Raw genomic sequence first — 8,501 nt, 5'->3', positions numbered from 1 at the left:
GTGTATTACCAATAAATGCAGCATTTTGCCTTTTTCCCCTGAATGATCCTGTGCACTACTTTTCAGTACAACAAAAACATACCTGAATCCTGACCCCATACACCGACCAAATAATACCCACAGGCCACAAATTTATTCATGTCTCCCAATGAATTTATCAGGCTCTGACTTTATCCAAACTGACAAAATATTGAAAGTTAATTGTGATAGCTCCCAGTGAGAGAAATCAGTGTCACAAACTATGCACTGTGAGACAGAATAAGGGCTGGGGGGAGCAAGGCAGAGTTAGGAGAACTTAATTTTGTATTTTTAAATATTCATATTTAAAAAAAAATCATTAAGCCTGGACTTCCCTGGCATTCATGAATTTTATGATACTTTTTCTCAAGTAATCCACTTTTAGAAGTTTATCCTAAGTTTTTTTGGGTAGTGGCAGGAGGGAGGGGAGCTGGGATCCAGTTTCAGATTTCACTTTACGTACTGTACAGATTAAGGATTTTTAGGGGGATGTATTCCTTCCCTTCATGCTATTATGTTTCTTGTTTAGATCTCAGTCAGATTCAGCCAGTTTTACTCTTCAGTTCTTCCACTCAGGCTCTCTCTTGCAAATAGGGCTGTTCTTTATGTTTACAATAATATCTAGAAGGATTGCACAAACAGAAGAATAGTTTCAGAGTGACTGCAGTTTCTTGGTGTCGCTGGGATTTTTGAAATCCTACACGAAGTACCAACAAGAATACATTAGAACATATCGCTTAAACAAAAAAACTGTAATCTTTCTAGTCATTCACAATCGATAAAATAAGTTACCAGGTGGGGCAAGCGTTTTTCCCACCAGAGGATCACTGTTTTATTCAGTGCACAGGCTGGACCTGCTCTGGTATTGAATCAGGAATGTGTAGTTAAAGGCTGTTGTCTTTGGGACCCACACCTTGTTTGCTGTAGAAGGTGAATAGTGTGTAGTGAATGAGGTAGAGGATTATAGGAAGAGAAAGAAGGTCTCAGGGTTAGTGTACTTGAATACATCGTAGAATGGCAACTGGAGAATGCTGTTTGCACAGGAGAGGGAGCAATCAGCTTGTTACAGAGGGAGGGAGTGGACATGTCTCTTGCTTGTGAAGGGAAGCCAGGCCATTGGGCAGGGAAGCAGTGGGAGTCAACTGGCTTTTCAGAGTCTGACTCTCAGCCGATAAAATGGCTGACTCAGCAGGAAAGCGACCCACATTGCCTCACTCTTGGCCGAAATCCTAAACAGGGTCAATTAGCCACATGTACTGTGGTTCCATTTCAAAATGCATCTTGAGAATTTGCTGTTGTGCCTTGATGTAGATTGTTACAGTGAATTGCCTGTGTTACTCTGGTTGTAATTAAAAGAGGCCAAAAAAGAAAGTGGTAGGACTTGGCTCAAGATGTCACTGTCACATCAAGGCTAATATCCTTAGACCCTTTTTTCTTTTTTTTTAAAAAAAAGCAGCACAAGTAACACTAGGTTCTTTAAAGGTACTATAATACTTTAAAGACATCTCTTCAAATTTAAAAAAAAATGCATGAGTGAAGCAAGAAATGCATTCATCAAAAGTAGCACCTACCTTTTGCTCTAGATGCTCCTTAATCTATTTTTAAAATGTATTTATAAAATAGTCCAATCCGGTGACTATCTTTCTCTGACCCAGGGTGCGATTGGAAAACCTATTGAAGATCTTTCACATGTTCCAGGAAAGATGTGCCCTGCAACAAACAACCTGCTCCACTTTCAGTTTCTGAATAGATTAAAGATGTAAGCTGTGTCTACACGTGCACGCTACTTCGAAGTAGCGGCACTAACTTCGAAATAGCGCCCGTCGTGGCTACACGCGTCGGGCGCTATTTCGAAGTTAACTTCGATGTTAGGCGGCGAGACGTCGAAGTCACTAACCTCATGAGGGGATCGGAATAGCGCCCTACTTCGACGTTCAACGTCAAAGTAGGGACCGTGTAGACGATCCGCGTCCCGCAACGTCGAAATTGCCAGGTCCTTCATGGCGGCCATCAGCTGGGGGGTTGAGAGACGCTCTCTCCAGCCCCTCAGCTCACTGGTGGCCGCGTGGAGCGGCCCCTTAAAGGTCCCCTCCCCCTCCCTTCCTCTGCAGGAAGCTGAGGGAACGTGCAGGCTGCAGCCTGCACACGCGGCCAGCCTGCACCACCCTCAGCCCCACAGAGCTGCGATGGCTGTCCGGCAGCCCCCCCAGTGCCCCCAGGGGACCCCCCCCAAGGGGAGCCAGGGCAGCCAGCCCAGCCAGAGGGGCAGCCGGGCTGGGAAGCGGCAGCGGGGCCCCTCCTGGACGGAGGCCGAGCTGCGGGACCTGCTGGGGCTCTGGAGCGAGGAGGAGGTGCTCCAGGTAATGGGGAGCAAGAGGCGGAACGCGGATGCATTCGCTCGGCTGGCCGACGGCCTGGCTGCCCGGGGTCACCCTGCCCACACTCCTGACCACGTCAGGAGTAAGGTGAAGGAGCTGCGGCAGGGTTACTCCCGGGCCCGGGATGCGGCCAGCCGATCTGGGGCCGCCCCCGTCACTTGCCCCTTTTACAGGGAGCTCAGGGACATCCTGGGCTCCCGGCACACCTCCTCCCCTCCGGCCACCCTTGACACCTCGGCTGACGAGCCCCAGCAGGCCCTGCAGACGGAGTCCGCCCCGGAGGCAAGCCCCGCACCCCGGGGGCCCCCCCCGGAGGCCACCCCCGGGACATCGCGGCAGGAGGAGGAGGAGGAGGAGGAGGGGGGCTCCTCCTCCGCAGAATCCAGCCTGCAGATCCTCCTCCTGCCATCCCGGAGCAGCAGCAGGGCCTCCGCCCCCCGGGGATCTCTGGACCGTGGGAGCGGACCGACAGGTAGGTACCCCCCTCTGGTGGACACCCCTGGGCTTGAGGAGCGGGGGTAAGAGATATGTGTCCAGGGCCCACCACATGCTCACATGGCCATGGCCCCAAGGACACCAGGGCCATGGCCCTCAAAGCACTGCATCCATCAGCCCCTGCCCCCCCCCACCCCACATGACAGTGCCATGCCCCATCCCCGGGCCAGGGGGGAGCGGAACCTCGAGGGGCCCCCGGGAGGAGGGGGTGGGACACCCCGCAGCAGCAGGATGTGATGGAGTGGGGGGAGTGCCAAAGGGAGACTCAGGCTACATATGAGCAACAAGAGCCGAATAGCTCCCAGGGGCAAAGGAGGATCCTGGGGCTACAGCTGGCAGGTGACACCTCTGCCCTGAACAAACAGGAGCGAGGAGCCGAGCTGGCTTGGACTTGGGGTGTGAGGGCAGGGCCCACAGGTAGAGGCTAGGGGAAGGGAGAGCTGGAAGGCAGCCAGCCTGAGGAGGGGGAAAGCTGCATCCCCGAGGGGCACCCCTTGGGGTCTTCTCCCCACGACGGGTTGGAAGGACTGTCTCTTCCGACAGCTGGTGCTGTCACTCCTGGCAGAAACTGGGCATCTGTGGCCTAAGAAACCTCTCCTGCTGTCAGACCCTGCGGGGTGAAGTGAGAGTCGCTCCCACCAGGGGACGGGGTGCAGGGCAGGGGGACCCCTGAACCCCATCCATCACAGCAGCATCTCCCGGGGACGGGGATGGGGAACCTGCAGCACAGGGCTGGGGGGACAAAGGCCACGGCTCGGGGCCCACACTAACGCCTGTCTCCATTCTTCTTCCCCCCCTCCTCTCCTGTGTCCTGCACCTGCACCATCAGAAGGACCGGAAGAGAGCGCCGGCGAGGCGTCAGTTGTCCCGGAGAGCCCTCCGGGACCATCGCTCCAGGGCAGCCCCTCGGCCAAGGACCGACTGGCCCCACGGCGGGCTAGACGGCGGACCCCGCGCCTCCAACCGCCGACGGCGACGGACCCCCAGCTGCTGGCCATCCACCGTTGGCAGCTGGAGGTCGCGGAGCAGCACCTCCAGCTGCAGGAGCGGGCGCTGGCCTGGCACCAGGAGGCATGGGGGGCCTACATGGACACATTTAACCGCCTAGTGGACTACCTGGCCCCCCATGCCACGCCGGCCGCAACCTCGCCCGCCCTGCCTGCTCCTGCAGCCCCACCACCAGCTGCTCCGCCCGTCGCTGTCCCGTCCGCCGTCGCCCCACCACCCACCGGCGAGGGCTGGAGCGCCGAGGGACCCCTGGAGCCACCTGACATTCGCCGGCCACCGTACCTTCCGGTCCAGCCCGCTCCCACCCAGCCACGGACCAGGCTGCGAGCGCGGCGGGGCTCCCGGCCGCCAACACCCAGTGCCGGGCTATAGGGGTGAGGGGCCTGGGACGTGGCCCCCCTCCTTGTATATAGTTGGACCCTGTTGTTTTCAGCCCCCAGTTTGCCCCGTCCCCCCCATGTAAATAGTTCTCCCCTTTATCCTCCCTGGTTTTCTTTTTATTATTGCGGACAGTTGTTTCTTTGGATTGTTTTATTTTTGTACATATTGCTTTTGTTCAGCGTTTGTACCTAGTTTTTGGTTTGTGGTTCACATATTTATTTACAGTCATAAAAAAAAAAGCTTCGGAAAGAAAAAAAAAATTTACGTTCAGCCACAAGTGCATGCTGTCATTTGTCCAGGACAAGTGGGAGGGGGGGCGGTGGGGTGCTCCATGGTGTGGGCGTTGGGGCAGGAGTGTGGGGGAGGAAGGGGTGGGCAGTAGGGGGCCTGGGCAGAGTTCACCCCACGGCCTGTTCATCGAAGTGGGCCCGCAGGGCCTCCCGGACCCGGGTCCCCTCGGGGTCCACCTGCCGACTGGGGGCAGCAGGTGGCTGGACGCGTGCCCTGGCGGCCTCCACAGCCCAGCCCTGGAAAAAGGTCTCCCCCTTGCTCTCGACCAAATTGTGCAGGGTGCAGCAGGCACCCACAATCTGGGGGATGTTGTTGGGGCCCGCATGCAGGCGGGTCAGGAGACACCTCCAGAGTCCCTTCAGGCGACCGAATGAGCGCTCCACCACCTGGCGAGCGTGGTTCAGGCGCTCGTTGAAGCGCTCCTGGCTAGCGGAGAGATGGCCTGTGTAGGGGTGCATGAGCCACGGCCGGAGGGGGTAGGCCGCATCTGCGATGACGCAGAAGGGCATGGTGGTGTCCCCCAGAGGGATCTCCCGCTGGGGGATGTAGGTCCCCGCCTCCAGCTGGCGGCACAGGCCCGAGTTCCGGAAAACCCGGGCGTCGTGGGTGCTGCCAGGCCAGCCCACGTAAATGTCCTGGAAACGTCCCCGGCTGTCCACCAAGGCCTGGAGGACGACAGAATGGTAGCCCTTGCGATTCAGGTATCGTCCTCCACTGTGATGCGGGGCGCGGATGGGGATGTGAGTCCCATCCAGAGCCCCGAAGCAGTTGGGGAAGCCCAGGGTGGCAAAGGCCGCGATGGTGGCATCTGGGTCCCCCAGCCTCACGAGCCTGTGCAGGAGCATGGCGTTGATGGCACGCACAATCTGCAGAGAAAGCACATGGGACAGCACCAATGAGGGGTGAGCAGGGTGTGCGTGGCCCTGCCCTGCTCTGGCCCCCCTGCCCTGCCCTGCCCTGCCCTGCTCTGGCCCCCCTGCCCTGCCCTGCCCTGGCCTCCCCTCCCCTGCCCTGCCCTCCCCCCATGGGTTCGCTTACCTCCATGAAGACAGCCCCGACGGTAGCCTTGCCGACACCAAACTGCTGTCCTACGGATCGGTAGCTGTCCAGAGTGGCCAGCTTCCAGACAGCGATGCCGACCCGTTTCTGCACTGTGAGGGCACGCCGCATGGCAGTGTCCTGGTGCCTGAGTGCGGGAGTGAGCCACTGGCACAGCTCCAGGGATGTCTGCCAGGTCATCCTGAAGTTCCTGAGCCAGTGGTCGTCGTCCCACTCCCCAAGCACCAGCCGCTCCCACCAGTCGGTGCTGGTGGGGTAGCTCCACAGCCGCTGGCATGTGAGGTGGGGGGTGGGGCGGGGTGCTGCAGGGGTAGGGGTTGAGCCCTGCTGCCCTCGGGGCATCTCCTCCCCTGGGGCAAGGAGGTGCTCAGCTGCCTCCCGCATGGCATGGGTCAGGGCAAGCCCTGCTCCTGCCGGGAGGGCTGGGTGGACCTCTAGCTGCTGCTGCTGCTGCTGCTGCTGGGGGTCCATGACTGCGGCGCCCGGGGTCTGTGTGCCTATGGCTCCTCAGACCGCATGCTGTGCAGGCTGAGTGTGTCTGGGAGGGGCCCTTTAAGGGAGCGGCTAGCTGTTGCCCCGGAAGCGCTAGTCCGCCCTGTGACCCTGTCTGCAGCTGTGCCTGGCATCCCTATTTCGATGTGTGCTACTTGGGCGTGTAGACGTTCCCTCGCTGCGCCTATTTCGATGTTGGGCTGCGCAACGTCGAAGTTGAACGTCGAAGTTGCCAGCCCTGGAGGACGTGTAGACGCTATTCATCGAAATAGCCTATTTCGATGTCGCCACATCGAAATGGGCTACTTCGATGTAGGCGTCACGTGTAGACGTAGCCGTAATGTGACATAAAGAAAGGAAGTAAATAATTTTAGATTCTGTAATGTTTTTCATATTCATTGGTATGGGTTCATTCTTTACCAGTTACAGCAAACTCTTTCATATCCAGCAGCCCCAGGATCAGATTTGCTGGATGTTCAAATATTTTGGATGATAGAGAGGTACATCTAGCAGTGCATAACACTAAAGAAAAACAAGATTAGATATTAAGAAAGAAACAAAAATCTAGGCAGAATACTTCACTTACCAAACACAGTAGTATTGTACACTGTAAACTTATGCTGTCTTTGCCGTATTTATTTGTATTTATTTACACTATACTGTACTTATGGAAAGCGTAACTAAAATTTACTTTTGGTTAAAATGCTGATTATTTGAGAATTCTGGTGATAGAATGCCAGTTATGAAAGAGTTTGCTGAATCGTGTTTTCATCTCATAGCTGATCTTAAAGATAATGGGTTGTTATTTTGATCACTTACCGTGGTGTAAATCCAAAGTAGCTTCAGAGGAGTTGCGTCAGAGATACACTGGTATAAAGGAGAGGACAATGTACCTGAATGCAAACAAAATAGTTCAGATGTTTTTTGTGTATTCTTTTTTCATGGGAACATCTCTAGCACTTTCTGGAGGTCACTGAAATTCATGTCAATTTGGAAAGAGAAAAAACACAACAGTCGTTTCTGAACAACTTTCTGGCTATTTATGTACCATCTAATCTCACATTAAAGCCAAAACACCAACATCTGATAGATGAGCATACATTCTATAAAAGTACTACTTATAGGAAGGACGCTTACACTAATTTTGCTGTTGTATTGCTCTTTCTTTTTATTTAGATAGGGCCACACATGGGTATCTAAAGCAGTATTCAAATGTGTATATCTCTAAAAAGTGAATATCTGTTCTTTATACCTTCGGTACATGCTGTCACTGTACTCAACAACTTAGTGAGCTATATATGTATATTCAATGGAGCCTCCCTTAGCCACACATTACATGTGCTTAGGCCCTGTTCCTTTAAAATTCTCATGCATACTTAAAATTTTACACACTGGGCCTACATCTACACTATGAAATAAAGTCAAATTTATTGAAATCAACTTTTCACCACTAGATTTCATAAAGTTGAAGATGAGTGTCTAGCAATGTCCAGAAAGTCAACACAGCATGTCTCCATTGCCTTACCTACATTTGACTGGACACAATACTCCAGCTGAGGCCTAACCAGCACAGAGTAGAGCGGAAGACTGACTTCTCATGTCTTGTTCACAACACACCTGTTAATGCATCCCAGAATCATGTTTGCATTTTTTGCAACAGCATCACACTGTTGACTCATATTTAGCTTGTGTCCACTATAACCCCTAGATCCCTTTCTGGTGTAGTCATTCCTAGACAGTCTCTCCCCATTCTGTATGTGTGAAACTGATTGTTCCTTCCCAAGTGGAGTACTTTGCATTTGTCCATATAAAGATATTGAAAGACTGGAGACCAGAAATGCAGAGCTGTTGGCTGCTCTGGATGCATTGCATGCAGTGGAATGCTAGTTCTGGAGATGTGAAACCAGCATGCACTAGTGGGACTGCATTATTTTTGAGGTCTGAGATGACCATCAGTGGTGCAGAACTTCTGCATGTGCAAGGCTATTTTCATGGAACTTTGTGATTTGCTGTCCCACACCCTGAAGCACTGCAATACCAAAATGAGACCCACTTTGACAGTTCACAAAAGAGTGGCAATTGCTCTCTGGAAGTTTGCAATGCCCGACAGCTACTGGTCAGTGGGAAATCAATTTCGGGTGGGCAGATCTGCAGAGGGGGCTGTGGTGACCCAGATAGCCAAGGTAATCAGTACCCAGCTGCTACGGAAGAGTATGACTCTAGGAAATGTGCTGGACAGCTTTGCTGCCATGGGGTTTCCAGACTGTGGGGGGGCAAGAGATAAAATGCACATCCCCATCCTGGCCCCAGACCACCTGGTCTCAGAGTACATAAACTGCAAAGTGTACTTCTCTATGGTATTGCAGGCATTGATGGATC

General features: G+C 53.7%; 1 protein-coding gene across 1 annotated transcript in view; it reads right to left on the bottom strand.

The window, feature by feature from the left end:
• Positions 1-6,941: 6,941 nt before the first annotated feature.
• Positions 6,942-8,501, bottom strand: part of LOC142009391 (myosin regulatory light chain 2, smooth muscle minor isoform-like) — a 32,327-nt gene continuing 30,767 nt past the window's right edge. The window contains exon 9 of the transcript XR_012644454.1: positions 6,942-7,015. The gene's annotated coding sequence lies outside the window, so the exon portion shown is untranslated. The remainder of the gene's footprint in view (positions 7,016-8,501) is intronic.

This window comes from Carettochelys insculpta, chromosome 2 (assembly GCF_033958435.1).
Source record: "Carettochelys insculpta isolate YL-2023 chromosome 2, ASM3395843v1, whole genome shotgun sequence".
NCBI lineage: Eukaryota > Metazoa > Chordata > Testudines > Carettochelyidae > Carettochelys > Carettochelys insculpta.
Note: the sequence above shows the minus strand (reverse complement) of the source record. Positions and strands in the feature narration are given on the sequence as shown.